This window comes from Drosophila ananassae, chromosome 3L (assembly GCF_017639315.1).
Source record: "Drosophila ananassae strain 14024-0371.13 chromosome 3L, ASM1763931v2, whole genome shotgun sequence".
Taxonomy (NCBI): Eukaryota; Metazoa; Arthropoda; class Insecta; order Diptera; family Drosophilidae; genus Drosophila; species Drosophila ananassae.
Window position 1 is genome coordinate 23,308,558 of NC_057929.1, and position 18,932 is coordinate 23,327,489.

The following is an 18,932-nucleotide window of genomic DNA, read 5'->3' on the forward strand; positions in this document are numbered from 1 at the left end:
TGAGTTGTTGCCTCGAGAGGGCATCCGCAACGAGGTTGTCTTTGCCAGGCAAGTAATGGACCTTGGTACCAAACTCGTCGATGCGTTCTTTCCATCTTTTTATTTTTGTATTCGGATTAGAATCCGACACCGCGTAGGTCAGCGGTTGGTGTTCAGTGTAGACATTCTCTGTCCTTTAAGGTTCTAGAGATCATAGTAATCGGTCGTTCCTTTTAGGAATGCATTGCGCCAATGCCGTATGCTGAGGCATCGGTCGTTAGATCAAATGCCTTTTTATAGTCGGGGTACCTGAGGATGACATCCTCAGAGGCCAGGATGTTACAAAGCTTTTCGAAGGCTAGCCGTTGTGGTTCGGTAAACTGTACCTGGATGCTTCTGGATCTGTATCTGCTGACATTTCCATAGTCCCCTTTTAAGATGCTCGAAATGGGCTTAGCTAATGATACAAAATCTTTAATAAAGCACCTTTAGTAGCTAGCCAAGCCCATGAATGACCTTACTTCAAACACGTTTTTAGGCTCCGGGAATTCCTTGACGGCCTTGACTTTTTCTGGGTCTGTCGTAGTCCCTTCGCTGGTGACTATAAACCCCAAAAAGTTAACGCTTTTTTCGAAGAAGACAGATTTCTGCGCTGACACTCTCATGTTGGCGTCGTGCAGCCTCTTTTGAACACAGTCTACGTGCCGTATGTGGGCGTTTTCGTCTTCTGAGAAAACGATAACATCATCGACATAGACATAGCAAAATTTGCCAATGCCCTTTTTGTCTACTACCCATATTGGGTTATTGTAGGAGGATCTCGACTTCTGTATTATGCCTTTTTATACCCTTGCAGAGGGTATTATAATTTTGGTCAAAAGTGTGCAACGCAGTGAAGGAGACATCTCCGACCCTATAAAGTATATATATTCTTGATCAGGATCACCTCCTGAGTCGATATGAGCATGTCCGTCTGTCCGTCGGTCCGTCTGTCCGTCTGTCTGTTTCTACGCAAACTAGTCTCTCAGTTTTAAAGCTATCGAGTTGAAACTTTGCACACACCCTTCTTTCCTTTGCAGGCAGTATATAAGTCGGAACGGCCGGGTTCGGTCGACTATATCCTATAGCTGCCATATACCTGATTGATCGGAAATGCCATAACTTTGGTGTTTTTTAAGTTGGAGGGTTGAGACTTTCCACACATGTTACATTTGACCAATATATCTTGTGTACAAAATTTTATAAGGATCGGCTGACTATATCCTATAGCTGTCATAGAACGATCGAAATTGGCATAACTTTGTTGTTTTTTAAGTTAGAAAGATGGGATTTGGTACAGATTCTATTTTGGGAAAAACAATCTGATTTTTCGAATTTCATAAGGATCGGCCAACTATATCCTATAGCTGTCATATAACTGATTGATCGGAAATGCTATAACTTCGTTGTTTTTCAAGTTAGAAGAATGGGAGTTTCAATGGATTCCTCTTTTGGCAAAATAATTCGATATGCCAAATTTCATAAGGATCGGCCGACTATATACGATCCGCTATATATCTAATAATATAAGATGCGTGGCGCCACCTAGCGGACTGCGACTCAACTGCAAGGGTATATCAACTTCGGCTCCGCCCGAAGTTAGCTTTCCTTTCTTGTTTTAGTAGGTCTTGAATTTCGCCATTAACGAAGTCGGCTGCCCCCATCTGGTACGGGTAGGGTCTGGCATAAATGGGTTCCTCATCAACTGTCCTGATGGTGGCCACCACTGACGTGTTGTAAGGTAACGCCTCATTTGGGTTTGCGAAGGGATTTTTCCCGTCGCTTAGCATTTTTAAAATGAAGGTGGTGCGCTGGAGCAGTCCACTTCAGTAAAATTTACGTTGGGTCATGCTTCGAATTATAGAAAAGACCGAGCTAGAATGCAGGCTTCAGGCTTCAGGTAGACTAAATGGATGAATCTGGAGCCGAGTTGGAAGAATTAACAATCACAACCAAGACAAGATAATTCTTGTACACATACAAATAATTGTCCTTATGTAAAGCCTCCAATACAGCTGAGGACTCCCGCCCAGCTACTGCAATTTCTGCAGCCCCAACTCGAGCTAGACTTCCCAGTTTAGCATTACCAAAATTCAGTGGAAATTATTCGGAGTTCACAAATGTTTTAAGTCTTTTTGAGAGCTTGGTAAACAAAGATGTGAATATTCCAGTTATTGAGAAATTTAACCATTTAATTTCTTGCCTCTCTGGTGAAGCCTAGGAACTCTCTTAGGAACTATCAAGACATTCCAAGTCACCGAGAGTAATTATGACAAAGCTATTGCTAGTCTAAAAAGAGTCTATGATAACGAATGTCTCATCTTTGCGAACCAAAAAAGTCAATTGTTCAGCCTTCCTTCCATGGTGTAGCGAAGAGGGTAGCGCCATTGAAAGGCGAACAAAATTGATTGAAGGTATAGAAGCAATTATTAAAAACGGCTATATTGTTGAAAAGATTGAAGTATCATAGCGGATACGTTTGCAAAAGGATTGTAACGTTTTGGCTAAATTACAAAAGCATGAAATCGTCAATTCTACAATATCAATCTGATTGGTTGAATGAAAGATGCACCCAATCAACATCGAAAAATTCTGACCGTGGATGACCCAAAGCAGATTTTAAAGAAGCGTCTGAAAATTGCTGATCTGTCAAAAACCGAAGAATCTATTGCTACTATATTACGCTCATGCAATTCATCTCAACAGAATTTAATCTTGTTGAAGTCATATCACTCTTTCTTGATACAAATATGAGTAAACATCAATATTTGCTTATTCGTAGTTTTGTTATTAGTAAAATATCTTTCATAAGAAATTTTAATACCAAGTAACGCAAAATTTCTGATAGGGATTACGGATGGGGATTATTTAGGAATTACAATTTAACCAACGTTTGTATTAAAATGTCAAATATTTAATTTAGTATGGGAAAAAAAAAATAATATAAGGGCGCCATATATATAATATATAATATAATATAATATTGGAGCGCCAAAAAATAGACATTTTTCCCGAACTTTTTTCTCGTAAACAATTGAATTTTTTTGAAATATCGCTTTATTATGTGAAAGTACATCAAATTTGAAAAAAAAGTAGAAAATATTGAGCAGTTTCAAAGTTATGCCCCGTCGAAGTAAGGTCCGTCTGAAAAACACGGGTCTCGGTGACCAAGACTGTGGAAATCTGGATCGTTTGAAATCAAAATATGAAACGGATTTACATTTATTGAAAGTTTATCTAATACTTAATCGATGGATATTAAAAAAAATATTCGACAAAATGGCGAACTATCAAAGTTGAACAATCGTTTTTCGTTAAAAAAAGCGGTAGTTTTTCAGCTGTAAAAAAAAAAGTTTTGCATAAAAAAGTCAATCCTTCGATTAAGTACTAGATTATTATGTATAAAAAAAGCATCCTAAATTTCAATACAATCGGGTCTCTAGTTTTCGAGTAAGAGTGGTCACCGACTTCAAAAACGTAGTTTTGAGAAAAACGTGTTTAAAGTTTCAACTCACTATTACATAAACCGGACGCTCCTACCTTTAAACATGTGTATCTCAATGAATTTTCACCGGATCATTTCAAAATTTTGTGAACACATTTCCAAATATATAACCTTTAAGAAAATGCAAAAAAAAAAATCGATTTTTTGAAAGTTACAAGTGCGCATGCCCCTTAATGAAAAGTCACTCCATCCGTTTGTATGGAAGCTATACGATACAATTTTTTACAGTGTGTTTAGAATATTTTTATAGATTTTTGGACAAAATTTCATTGCGATATCCCTACTAGAAATGTTTTTGGCCGCGCCTCCATACAAGCCCAACCACTGTGCAATGATTCCTCGGAAGTGAAGTCAATGTTATGCAGTCTCTTGTTTCCAAAGAGAACGAAGCTGCGTTTTGACGAAAAGCGTGCTTCCTCCAGAGTTACCTGGTTTTAAAAGCAATTGAGAGGCTTGTCCGTGGATGGGATGGTATGGGTTAGCGACAGCTCACTGTGAATTGTGGCCACGCTTGAAAATGCCACTTCCTCTTCTACAACGTTGAGTTGTTGCCTCGAGAGGGCATCCGCAACGAGGTTGTCTTTGCCAGGCAAGTAATGGACCTTGGTACCAAACTCGTCGATGCGTTCTTTCCATCTTTTAATTTTTGTATTCGGATTAGAATCCGACACCGCGTAGGTCAGCGGTTGGTGTTCAGTGTAGACATTCTCTGTCCTTTAAGGTTCTAGAGATCATAGTAATCGGTCGTTCCTTTTAGGAATGCATTGCGCCAATGCCGTATGCTGAGGCATCGGTCGTTAGATCAAATGCCTTTTTATAGTCGGGGTACCTGAGGATGACATCCTCAGAGGCCAGGATGTTACAAAGCTTTTCGAAGGCTAGCCGTTGTGGTTCGGTAAACTGTACCTGGATGCTTCTGGATCTGTATCTGCTGACATTTCCATAGTCCCCTTTTAAGATGCTCGAAATGGGCTTAGCTAATGATACAACATCTTTAATAAAGCACCTTTAGTAGCTAGCCAAGCCCATGAATGACCTTACTTCAAACACGTTTTTAGGCTCCGGGAATTCCTTGACGGCCTTGACTTTTTCTGGGTCTGTCGTAGTTCCTTCGCTGGTGACTATAAACCCCAAAAAGTTAACGCTTTTTTTGAAGAAGACAGATTTCTGCGCTGACACTCTCATGTTGGCGTCGTGCAGCCTCTTTTGAACACAGTCTACGTGCCGTATGTGGGCGTTTTCGTCTTCTGAGAAAACGATAACATCATCGACATAGACATAGCAAAATTTGCCAATGCCCTTTTTGTCTACTACCCATATTGGGTTATTGTAGGAGGATCTCGACTTCTGTATTATGCCTTTTTATACCCTTGCAGAGGGTATTATAATTTTGGTCAAAAGTGTGCAACGCAGTGAAGGAGACATCTCCGACCCTATAAAGTATATATATTCTTGATCAGGATCACCTCCTGAGTCGATATGAGCATGTCCGTCTGTCCGTCGGTCCGTCTGTCCGTCTGTCTGTTTCTACGCAAACTAGTCTCTCAGTTTTAAAGCTATCGAGTTGAAACTTTGCACACACCCTTCTTTCCTTTGCAGGCAGTATATAAGTCGGAACGGCCGGGATCGGTCGGTGATTGATCGGAAATGCCATAACTTTGGTGTTTTTTAAGTTGGAGGGTTGAGACTTTCCACACATGTTACATTTGACCAATATATCTTGTGTACAAAATTTTATAAGGATCGGCTGACTATATCCTATAGCTGTCATAGAACGATCGAAATTGGCATAACTTTGTTGTTTTTTAAGTTAGAAAGATGGGATTTGGTACAGATTCTATTTTGGGAAAAACAATCTGATTTTTCGAATTTCATAAGGATCGGCCAACTATATCCTATAGCTGTCATATAACTGATTGATCGGAAATGCTATAACTTCGTTGTTTTTCAAGTTAGAAGAATGGGAGTTTCAATGGATTCCTCTTTTGGCAAAATAATTCGATATGCCAAATTTCATAAGGATCGGCCGACTATATACGATCCGCTATATATCTAATAATATAAGATGCGTGGCGCCACCTAGCGGACTGCGACTCAACTGCAAGGGTATATCAACTTCGGCTCCGCCCGAAGTTAGCTTTCCTTTCTTGTTTTAGTAGGTCTTGAATTTCGCCATTAACGAAGTCGGCTGCCCCCATCTGGTACGGGTAGGGTCTGGCATAAATGGGTTCCTCATCAACTGTCCTGATGGTGGCCACCACTGACGTGTTGTAAGGTAACGCCTCATTTGGGTTTGCGAAGGGATTTTTCCCGTCGCTTAGCATTTTTAAAATGAAGGTGGTGCGCTGGAGCAGTCCACTTCAGTAAAATTTACGTTGGGTCATGCTTCGAATTATAGAAAAGACCGAGCTAGAATGCAGGCTTCAGGCTTCAGGTAGACTAAATGGATGAATCTGGAGCCGAGTTGGAAGAATTAACAATCACAACCAAGACAAGATAATTCTTGTACACATACAAATAATTGTCCTTATGTAAAGCCTCCAATACAGCTGAGGACTCCCGCCCAGCTACTGCAATTTCTGCAGCCCCAACTCGAGCTAGACTTCCCAGTTTAGCATTACCAAAATTCAGTGGAAATTATTCGGAGTTCACAAATGTTTTAAGTCTTTTTGAGAGCTTGGTAAACAAAGATGTGAATATTCCAGTTATTGAGAAATTTAACCATTTAATTTCTTGCCTCTCTGGTGAAGCCTAGGAACTCTCTTAGGAACTATCAAGACATTCCAAGTCACCGAGAGTAATTATGACAAAGCTATTGCTAGTCTAAAAAGAGTCTATGATAACGAATGTCTCATCTTTGCGAACCAAAAAAGTCAATTGTTCAGCCTTCCAAAAATTTCCCAGCCGTCTGGGTCGTCGTTGAGGGGTCTCATCGACACTGTGTCGTCGATTTATGGATCATTATTACCTATAGGAGATGACACTAAAATTGCAAGCTTAATGATTATTCATTTAGTTTTGAGTAGAGTAGATCCAGTAACTAGGCAAAAATGGGAAGAGTCACTGGATTATGAAGAATTACCGCTGTGGTCCGATTTAAAAAAAAAATATTAAATCGTAGGTACCAGCACCTGTCCGCTGAAGAGACTAGCAAAACAAAACTAGAAAACTATAGTAGAAAACTTGGTTTAGCAACACCAAACCGGCTTGCAGTTATTGCAACGCTCAAGACCATTTATTGGCCCAGTGCCATCCGTTCGCTCGCTTTGCTGTAATGCAAAGGTTTGAGTTTGTTAAGTCAGAATCTCTATGTTTAAATTGCCTGCGAAAAGGTCACACCGTAGCGAAGTGCAAATCGACTAGATGTCAAATCTGTACAAGATCGCACTATAAACTTCTGCACCGATTTACAGTGACTGAAAATAACTAAGCGTTACCGCCACCAACAGAAAATCATCCTCCAGCGTTAACGAATGATGGCCGTCTTGAGTTATGTATCGCTCATCTTCTCGCAGACCTCTGCAGTAAAATCAAGCCTCATTACTTATAAAAGTAATGATCGACCGCAGTATATATTGGTCAGATTCAGAGTTCAGTCAAGAGGTGGAGACGTAAAGGAGACGGTGGAATCGATCTGATTTACAGGTCTATCGTTTTTAACGGAGCCGGAAGATAAGGGGCCAACAAATCCCCGGTTTGATCGGTCACCAGAGCTTTTGCAGATGGAAGTAAAAAAAGAATGCGGTTGGATTAACCGCAAGGGTCTCCACTTCATAATTATTGGTAGTGATAGAAGGATTTTCCTCTCACTTAAAACTGCTGCGAGTATACAAGTTCCGCTATTTAAAAAAGTGTAAAAAATTAGTAGTTTCTTTTGATAGTGTACCTTCACTTGTCGAATATCAATAAGCTTATCAAGAGTATCAAGAGGAAATTAAAAATATTCAAAGAAACCTTGTTGTTACCCCAAGGGTCGGGGGCGACTAGCTAATGCTCCTATTTCGTACGATGCCAAGTTTCCAGTATTGTTGACGAAGCGCTCTCAATTTGTCCAGAGCTATGTTCGATACTTGCACGAGTCCAATTTTCATGTGGGTCCACGAGCGCTGGTGAGTCTCTACAGCGACAGCGTGTTTGGATAGTAAACGCGAAGGAAGTCTGCAGTCAGATAGTACGGTCATGCATGTGCTGTTTTAAATGCAAGCCTCGTCTGATGACTCAAATCATGGGAGATTTACCCTTAGATCGAATCCGTGCTTTCCGCCCATTCTCCATATGTGGCGTGGATTTCTGTGGCCCTATTGAAACGACATTGAAAATTCGTGGTGGGCAACCCTACAAGTCCTACATTGCCCTTTTTGTTTGTTTTGCGTCCAAGGCAGTTCATTTAAAAGTAGTGTCTATTCGTTCGGCGTATTTTCGTTCATACCGCCGCGGGCTCCACACGACATTGGGAGGCGGACTATGGGAGGCAGGTGTCAAATCTGCAAAGCATCTCCTACGAGCGGTGGGCAGCGCGAGGTTGACCACAGATGAGATGCAGACCTCGTTGGAGTCGAGGCGGTTATGAATTCGAGGCCCCTGAGCGCCCTCAGTCAGGACCCAAGCGACGGCGAGGCGTTGACTGCCGGGCACTTGTTGACAGGCGGGCCGCTCAACGCCCCACCAACACCGCGGATCCCGGACCAGCAGGGTCTAATGTGCTTGCCGCGATGGCGGCTGGTATCGTCAATCAAGCAAACGTTTTAGCAGCGATGGTCCCGGGAGTTCGTCTTGGGCCTACAGGTGCGGTCGAAGTGGATTTGGGAGCAGGAGGACGTCAGGAAGGGCGATCTGGTCCTGGTCGCAGAAGATCAGCAGCCGCCCAAACAGTGGGGACCGCCAGAGTCGTCGAAACTCACGCCGGCGCGGACGGAAGGGTCAGGGTCGCCGTCGTGAGGACTAGCCCTGGAGCTATATTTAAGAGGGTGATTCATAAGCTGGCGAGGCTGCCGGTTGGTTGAAGCCGGATGGAGGCCTTCAACGGGGCCGGTGTAGCATAATTAGATACAAATACTGAAGTCTAAAACAAATTGAAGTCTAATCTAAGTTAGCATAGGGCGGAGCGGGAGCGAAATAAAAGCTCAGTTGCGCTCTCTTGCTAATTCGCCCCGCTTCGCTGCAATAGATAGGCTAGGCTTAAGTTATTTTTGTTGAATATATATCGAATTATAACGTCTATCCGAGTGCACGTATTTTTCTTTTTCGTCGTTTTTGAAACTTAAAATAAACAGCCACCTTTCGTTTCAAAATTTGTTGAGATAAAATAATCTCATTAAACAAACTCTTTAATCTATCGCTGAAGACTTCGATCTTTCCCCTTATTTGGAAGGAATCTTACATTATTCCTCTGAATAAAAAAGGCATCTCTAAATTTTCAGCAATAAATGGGTTCCGGAATGGCTTAGAAACAGACGTCATTTGCACTGACTTCATTAAAGCATTTGACTCTGTTAAACATTCCCTTCTCATAAGTAAGCTGTCTTTTGGGATTCCCAACAATATAATCGTCCCGCTCTGGCACACGGTAGGCTCTCTTTCTGGCATACTTGCGCGAAAGCGCTGAGAGATAGATACAAACGGAGATCAGGAATTGTCCCGTTATTGGAAGTTTTGGAGATTTTCTCGGTTGCGTAGCAACGAAGTTAGCTTATTAATGGTTCGTTCATTTGAATTTTCGATAGAGAGAGAAGACGTGAAATAACTGACCTGCGTAAATTGAACGAAGGCAGCAGCCACATGCTAAAGCAGCTTTGGAATTTATAAAATTCCCAACATCTCTAACATCAGTATTGGGAACATCTCGTGCAACAGTTGAGAATACTAAGATTGCTGAAAGGTAAATATAGTGGATAGATAGTGAACAGATCAGTGAGAGAATTTGTATTACAGTGGGAAAGCAACCTGTAGTGCAATCTTCACCGACCGGTTAGCCTCGCGCACGTCGCGTAGCGTGTTCGCGCTTTTCATCAATGTGGCAGTTGCCACTGGCAAAAACAAAGGCAACCGGTCGGAAATTAAGTGAGGGAAAAAAGAGTGGAAAAAGATCGAGTGGAAGAGGTCGAGTACACGTGGCAACCTAACCTTAAACTGATGGCGTAACAGAGCCATAAGCAGAGTATGCTAAAGCAGCAGTTTCCACAGCCGCCAAACTTGGGACTCACTCATCTTTGTGCCAGTGTGGCATGAACTAATAACCACGTGATCTCACAGATCCACCGGTCCTAACCTCCGCACTCCGCACCTCCACCCCCCCGCAGCGACCCGAGTTCAGCAAAAGACCCCGAGAAAAGCAATCACGAACTAGATATATCAAAGCGTTGGATCAATTAAAATTAGATTTAAGATTTTGCTAGAGATAGTTATTTAGGGTAATTTCTATTTTCATGTAGTTTAAATGTAACTGCACATGCACCACACAACCGCCACCAGCCTTCACTTGCATCGATAGAAGCACCATTTTTACAGAAATCTGCACCTTCGATGGGCCCAACGAACCAACCTCCTACGCACCGTGGGTAAAGACGATCCGTCGATCCCAGGGTGAATACCGACAGTAAGACCCTTCGCAACCAGTTTTTCTTTAACGATGTGGTAAAGCGAAAAGGAACAGCAACGTACGAACACTTGCTTTTAGTAACTGGATACTACAGTTTCTGTATAATTTCATTATGGTATTGTTGACAGCCAGCATTTACTAACACCCATAAATTTTTTCTTATTTATTCGTCCTCTACTCCCTAGACATTGTAGTTTGAAATATGCCCAACACCCTTTAGGGTATTATAGGTGGAGATGGAGTATATGCATAAGCGTGGTGGCATATTGGCGAACTTCATATGTACAGTCTGACGCATTCCTAAGTGATTATATTTTAACTTGAGTTTTGTCCTAACTTTGTGCATAAATTTATACAAAAATACAATGTATAGACATGTTATGGATACTCAGTATCATCATGGAGACATAGATATTTTTTTTTCGCGCGGTTCCCACTGCATACGTACAGCCCACCTCCCGCCCAACCGACCGAGGGGCGCCTGCCGCATAACGTACGGCTCGAATCGCGGGAATAAATTCGAGTTAGTATAATGAGTATAGTATATAAGTTTAAATAGAAGGATTATAAAGAAAACGAGAAAGAATTAGTATGTTCTTGTAGGTAATTTAAAATGGAGGTTTTCAAATTCGACTGGGAGGAAAGAGAAATAATATTTACAGACCATTGTAGTTCGAACATAAAATCCTAATGGGATCATGCTGTGCATATGTCGATCTACAATGGCTTAAGAATAAAGGACTAAAGTTTCTGGTCCTTCTATTCGGAACGTTAAACTGTAAGCGTGTTAGTAAGTGCTGGCTATCTACATCACCATTAATAAGGTTGTGTAGGAAAACGACACCCAGCATTGTTCTACGGTTTTTTAAGGAGGGTAAGTTTATTAGTAGGAGTCTACTATTATACGAAGGTAGGTGAAGATTTGCGTCCCAGTTAAGTCCCCTAAGAGCAAATAATAAGAAGTTTTTTTGTACGGATTCTATGCGGTCTTGATGAACACCGTATTGGGGACACCAGACACATGAACCGTACTCCAGTATCGGGCGGACCAAGGATATAAATAAGCTTTTAGTAATGTAAGGGTCGTTAAATTCCTTTGCCCATCTTTTAATAAAACCGACAACACCTTTAGCCTTATTAACCATTGAAGAAATATGGTCGGAAAATTTAAGTTTTATGTCTAAGAGGACACCAAGATCATTAACCTGAGTTAATTTTTCTAAGGCAATCCCAGAGAGATTGTACGAAGCCTGGTGAGGACTAGTACGATAAAAAGACATAAGTTTGCTTTTTGATCCGTTAAGTACTAAGTCATTAGCTAAACACCATTTTTGAAAATTGTCAAGATCCGACTGGAGTCTGTTTTGGGCAGACGGGAACTTATATTGCAGACAAAGCTTAACATCGTCTGCGTATATTATATACTCAGTATCATCCCGTGGCACTTATACTACACCTGCGTCGTGTGTTGCTCCCGTGAAACGGACCGCCAGTAGGACCTGCCGATACGGAATCAGCCAAAACCCCTTATCAACTACCACCACCAAGGCCAGAATGGTTGGTACTTATGGTCAACCAACCAAGACGTCAAGTATATCACATCAACTTCTGCCTGATCATAGCAAGCGCCTGTTCAACCCGAGTAGACCCTTGCAGATTCCAGGAAAAATTAGTCAGACGTTCTTTGCCTACGACTCCGGGACCTACCGTTACGTCCGCGAGTTCAAGTTCAACGTAGTGGCCGCATAACGTTCTACGGACGAACAAATAGCGCATCTGAGATGAAAAACAATGCTGGGTATTTTGGGTGGCTGCTGTCCAAGTGGTTGGTAGGCAATTGGCGGCTGGTAACAGTGCTGCTCGTAGCTGGCCACCGATGATGCGGCACTTGTAGGGTGCTGATGTGTCAATTGAGATTTACGGTGAGAGGGTGACTGCCCCCTTTACCCCTGTCCTTAAGATCAGTGAGCGAATGCAAATAAAATAACGGCGATGACCAGAGTAAAGTTTATGAGCTAAGTGCTCTTAATTCAAATAAATGTTAAACAGAACTGACGGATTTAACGGTACGAAAACGCTAGTTTGGTCGGTAGACCGACACAGTGGAAAAAGCTGATGGTAACAAAATGACCATGGCACGGCCCCCAAAGGCGGGTGTGCTGAGTCGTCATCTAGAAACACTAGGGTGATCCAATAATCATCCAAGATTTCTACCGACCGTTTGTTAATATTGTTTATATATTAATATTGACTGTTTGTGAATATCTCCGAGTGAAACGTACCCCGCTGGAGCCCCCGCGCACCCGAAAACATTCCCCCCACACCCACACCTGCCAGACGACGCACCATCTGCTGGTCTTCTTCCGCCGTCCCCGGCCAAATCTCCTGCGGCACCACTCCTCCGTCTCTTGACGAGTCGGACCTTTTGAGAATAAGGCTCGGTGGCCTCTTCTCTGGGACCGACGTCTGTCTTCGGGGACAGCCACACCCATGGACCTCGCCCCCATGGCTCCAGGTCCTCCCCCTCTGCCTCTTCCTGGGGGTGCGCCTTGCGCTACTTCCACCTTGGCCACTGTCGTGGCCCCGTCATTCTTCTGATCCGGGCATCTATTACCTCCTTCCTGGCCATCAACGCTGCCGAGCTCCACCGAAGCATTACTGTGGTCAATTTTTCCCTGGTCCCTTTGCCGTCTGCAGCGAAGCGCCGTAAGCACCTGATTTCGGCAGTGCTCTGCTTTCTCGACGATGGCCGTGCCCACAGGGATCCATCGTCCTCCTGGTCCTCTTGCCGTCATCATCCTTAGGACCCTCCGTGTTGCCCGGAGCCGCCGGATGTCCCATCCATGCATTCCGATGAGCTTCAAGGCACTCTCGTTAGTTTTGCGAGGCAGCACCTCGCGATCTCTGCCTTCCTCTCTACGGCTGAGATCGCTGCGCGTTTCCCGCTCTTTGGCCGCATTCTGTGCTCCTTACCCATATTGCGCCGCAAATCCTGCAGAACAATATTCTGGGGTTCCTGCACCCACTCGACCAATGGCCCATGCCTCCTCTTGCCGTCATCATCCTTAGGACCCTCCGTGTTGCCCGGAGCCGCCGGATGTCCCATCCATGCATTCCGATGAGCTTCAAGGCACTCTCGTTAGTTTTGCGAGGCAGCACCTCGCGATCTCTGCCTTCCTCTCTACGGCTGAGATCGCTGCGCGTTTCCCGCTCTTTGGCCGCATTCTGTGCTCCTTACCCATATTGCGCCGCAAATCCTGCAGAACAATATTCTGGAGTTCCTCCACCCACTCGACCAATGGCCCATGCCTCCGCACCTGTTGCATGCCTGCGCTGGGTTTTCTATCTGTCCTTGCCTAGGCGATGCTGCCATTGCTGATTCGCCTGCTGTTGCCTTGGGCCTAGCGCCTCATGATGGTTCGGCTGTTGTGCCTTGAACTTTTGAACTCGACTTAACTCATTACTTTAACTAGCGACGCACATGCATATGGCCTTATAAACATTTTCATGTGCGGCATGCAGTTTTCCACCAGCCTTTTTATCATCTCCTTCGTGGATTTCCCTAGTGGTTTCTTTAGAGACAAAAGGTCCACCATATACTCTTTGAAGGGTCCCCTCGTTGCTGCTTCAGCTGCCGAAACTGGTCCGCCTACTTCTCGAAGTAACCTTTCGGCAGAAAGAAGGGCTCAAAACTACTTCTGAATTCCTTCCAAGTTGGCGACTCCTCACCGTTCATTATAAACCATCTCTGCGCTCTGCCCTGGAGTAATTCTGTCATCGCCCGCGGGATAGTGCTTATTTCTAATCCGTATGTTTTAGCGGACCATGCCACTCGGTCCACGAATTCTAAAGGGTCTCCCTTTCTGTCGAACCGGAATGACTTTTGCCTAGACCACCTGCACCGGGACCGGTTTTCGAACATGCGGCTCCATGCTCTTCATACTTTTCATTTCTGGTACCGCTAGACTTTGAATGAGCTTTTCCGACTCGCTCACCGCTCTTTGTCTCTGTGTGAATTTTTCTTCAAATCCACGCGTGACCGCCAAAATCTCGTCGTCCTTTGTCTCGTTGACCCACTTTTCAACTTGTTTACATTGGGTGTAGTGGTAAATCTCACCAGAGTTGACTCGCTGAGGTGATTCGCTGTACATAAGCACCAGTAAGCCTGGATCAGGATTCCCCTGACTTGACCAGGGTGTCCCTGTTTGGTTTTATGTACGGGCTTCAGTTCCCGAGCTGGTCACCCCTCGCTTTACAGGATCACACCTGGTCGTAACGTTCAGGAATTGATAAGCCATACGCCAGACCTACCCGTCGCTAGTACCACGGATAACAGATTCTTGTGCACTCGCCCTAAATCCCGCACTGGAGACTGTCGGACTTATCCACGGGGGTCCTTTAGCCTATACTCCGAATTCCTCCAAGGAAACTTTCTCGCTTGAATGCCAGACTTACCTTTCTTTTCTTTTATTTTCTCAACACTTGGGGGGTCTTTTACTCAACACTTCCAGCTTCCCTAAAAGACTTGGGCTCGGTTGCTCCCATAGTAGAGTAAACATAGAAAAGAGAAAAGTAAACAAAGAAAAGTAGAAGATAGAACAAATAGAAAAGTAAACAAATCGCTTCTAAATTATCCAAACTTCTTTGTGGCATATTTTGTCTTGTTTGTCTGGAAAATTAACCGTTCTTTCTTAAAATGGAATTGAAGTTGAGTGCAGGTGTTCATTTTCACAGTGCATCTTGCGCGCATCGCGAATTTTTTAGAACAAAACCGAACTTTGAAGTGGTCAGATCATTTATTACGTTTCCAAATTTAAAATATTTGTAATGGATTTTAAGTTGAAGCTATTTTCTAAAATTTGAGATATTATAAAAAATTTTACTTTTTAAACTGTTTTAGTTATATTAATTTGAAAAAATACATGTTTTTTTTCTATATTTTGAACGTCGTTTTCATGTTTAGCTAAAGTTGTAGTTGCGATGCCACGACATGCCACAATTAAGTTGTATACCAATGTGTTCCCCTGGCTCTTAAGGTAATAAATGTGTAAATTTTTCGTGTAATCGTGAAAATTCTAACACCCTCTTAACTTTTTGAGGGTCAGTTTTGCACTACAAAAATATGTTTTCGCTCGTGTGATTGTTGTTTTGTTGTTTGGTCTTCGTCTTTTGAGTTTGTTTTTATTAATAGTTTTTCATTTATTAATAGTTTTGATTTAATTTTTGTTTATTCCATTGCTTTAAACTTTAATAGATTCTTCTTATAAGTGTGTATTCTCACGTTTATATGTTTTTAATGTATGGTGTAGCGAAGAGGGTAGCGCCATTGAAAGGCGAACAAAATTGATTGAAGGTATAGAAGCAAATATTATTAAAAACGGCTATATTGTTGACAAGATTGAAGTATGAAAGCGAATTTGATACGTTTGCAAAAGGATTGTAACGTTTTGGGTAAATTACAATCGCATGAAATCGTCAATTCTCCAATATCAATCTGATTAGTTGAATGAAAGATACGCCCAATCAACCTTGAAAAATCCTGACCGTGGATAAACCAAAGCAGATTTTAAAGCAGCGTCTGAAAATTGCTGATCTGTCAAAAATCGAAGAATCTATTGCTACTATATTAAGCTCATGCAATTCATCTCAACAGAATTTACAGAATTTAATCTTGATGAAGTCTCTTTCTTGATACAAATATGAGTAAACATTAATATCACTGTGCGACCAAAAAAAAAACGAAATACACTTGGGAAACGAGATAATGTAGGTTGTTAATCTGGTCGAAGAGAACTCAAAAATATTTTTTTTATATTTTTGGAACCCTCCAATTTTTATTTATTTAAAAAAAACCGTTTTTTCGGGACTTTTTTGCGCTTAAAAATTCCTGAACACGTTTTTTTCCACCGATTTCAAAATTTTCGCTGTTTTTCAATAGTTAAATGTTGTAGCTTTTGAAAAAAAAATATATCTTTGATTTTGTTGAACAAAAGGGACAAAATTTTTTCACCTGAAACTGAAGTTTTCGACTTTTATTCGTGTTTTTCGGATTTTTATGCCAGTTTTTCGGTACAACTTACAAAAATTCGGCCATTTTTGATACATATCAATGTTGTCTCATTCATTATGAATAAAACAAGACCAATTTCATCAAAAAATAATACAAATTGGTGAAGTTATAACGCTTTTCCTAAAAAGAGTTAATTCAACCTAGCGTGCGCTCCGGAATACCTGTGTGTATAAGACAGGAATATGCTCTTCTTGTTATAGTGCTCCCATGGTTTTATTGACTTTTTTTGGGAAAAGCGTTATAACTTCAACAATTGTTATTATCTTTTAATGAAATTTGTCTCGTTTTATTCAGTATTAATGAGACAATATTAATATGTGGCATAAATGACAGAATTTTTGTCAGAAGAAAGAAATATACTCTTATTTTTATACACATTGTTCCTCCGAAGCGCTCGCTAGGTTGAGTTGACTTTTTTTGGGAAAAGCGTTATAACTTCACCAATTTTCATAATTTTTTGATGAAATTTGTCTCGTTTTATTCATAATGAATGAGACAACATTGATATGTATCAAAAATGGCCGAATTTTTGTAAGTTGTACCGAAAAACTGGCATCAAAATCCGAAAAACACGAATAAAAGTCGAAAACTTCAGTTTCAGGTGAAAAAATTTTGTCCTTTTTGTTCAACAAAATCGAAGATATATTTTTTTTCAAAAGATACAACATTTAACTATTGAAAAACAGCAAAAATTTTGAAATCGGTTGAAAAAAACGCGTTCAGGAATTTTTAAGCGCAAAAAAGTCCCGAAAAACGGTTTTTTTTTTAATAATTAAAAATTGGAGGGTTCCAAAAATATAAAAAAAATATTTTTGAGTTCTCTTCGACCAGATTAACAACCTACACTATCTCGTTTCACAAGTGTTTTTTCACTGTCGCACCGTGTATTTGCTTATTCGTAGTTTTGTTATTAGTAAAATATCTTTCAACTTAATAGCAAGTTACTTTAATTTTCTGGCAGGGATTACGGATGGGGATTATTTGGGGATTACAATTTAACCAACGTTTGTATTAAAATGTCGAATATTTAACTTAGTATGGGAAAAAAAAATAATTTAATGAAAAGTCGCTCCATCCGTTTTTATGGAAGCTATACGATACGATTTTGTACAGTGTGTTTAACATAGAATAATTTTATAGATTTTTGGACAAAATTTCATTGCGATATCACTACTAGAAATATTTTTGGCCGCGGCTCCATACAAGCCCAACCACTGGGCAGTGGCCCTCCTTATATAGCGCCTATGGCGCCCGTTTTGTAAACTTTTTTTTAGTCTCATTAAGAGAAAATCCAATAAAAATTTAAAAAACCAAGAAGAAAGGAAAGCTAACTTCGGGCGGAACCGGTGGGTAGCAGCATATATTATTATCGGATGGTATGTAGTTGGCCAATCCTTGTGAGAATTTACTATCGAATCAAATTTCTAATAAAAATGTTGAAACAGCCCCAAAAACACTAAAAACACTAAAGTTATGCAAATTTTGATCATTCAGTTCTATGACAGTTATAGGATATAGTCGGCCGATCCTTATGAAATTTTGTAGATAACATATTTTGACCAAATCTAAAATGTGTGGAAAGTCCCTAATGTGTGGAAAAATAAAATGTGTGGAAAGTACAACACTAACTTAAAAAATACCAAAGTTATGCCATTTCCGATTAATCAGTTATATGGCAGCTATAATATATAGTCTGCAAAGAAAAAAAGAATATGAGCAAAGTTTTACCTCGAAAGCTTTAAAACTTGGAGACTAGTTTGCGTATAAACAGACAGACAGACAGTCGGACATCCATATATCGACATTTTTTGTACATATTCTATGTGATCTTTTTTGAGGACTCCAGACAAACGATCTGTCGCGGAACGGATTAGGGTTATCGATAGTTAGTCAAGTTTAAACTTAGCGCCGATAGAACCCAGTATTATGTGACGGTAGCTTTGGGATTTAAGTTCATGTTATTCGGTCCCACTAAATAGGGTAAAAAGAGGAGAACAATTTGGACCGGATCAATTAGACCGATTCGCGCCATCACAATGAGAGGGAAGAGAAACTGCGGTAGGTTAAAAACTAAGTAGTTGTAAGAGCTAAGTAATCAATGTAACTCTTCCAGAATAAAACATCATCAACAACACATCAACACTAACCAAACCGAACTCCAACTATTGTGCAGCACTATATATTATCTTTTATTTGCACTCTGCAAGACGATGCCCACGAAACATTCGCCCCGGCGGAGCCCCAGGCTGGAAACCACGGGTGTTCCCGCAACTGCGACCACCATGGCCACAGCAACTGGCACCCCGGCAAGCTCTGCGAATGTGGCTGGTGATCGGCAGTGGCCACAGACTTCGAAGGAAAGTGGAACAGCCGCCAGGAAAGCGGTGTCACACGGACACACACGCCAACAACAACAGTGGGCTATTCTCCGCCATTTTGTGTGACCGCCACGGCGCAGCCTGGGCTAGGTTATGTTCATCCGCCACGGGAGCCGACACACAACTTGGAGGTATCTGCACCATCGCGCCTGCCATATGAAGTGGCGACGGCGAGCATACCTGGATGGACGCCACGTAGATTGCCTGATCTTCCCGATTTCGAGGGTCAGCTAGAGGAATGGCTAATATTCCTGTGCGCGTTCACGGAGACAACGGCAGCCTACCAGTGTGCACAATTGGAAAACAACCAGCGGTTAGTGAAAGCCCTGAAGGGCGATGGCCAAAATCGCAAGGATCGTGCCG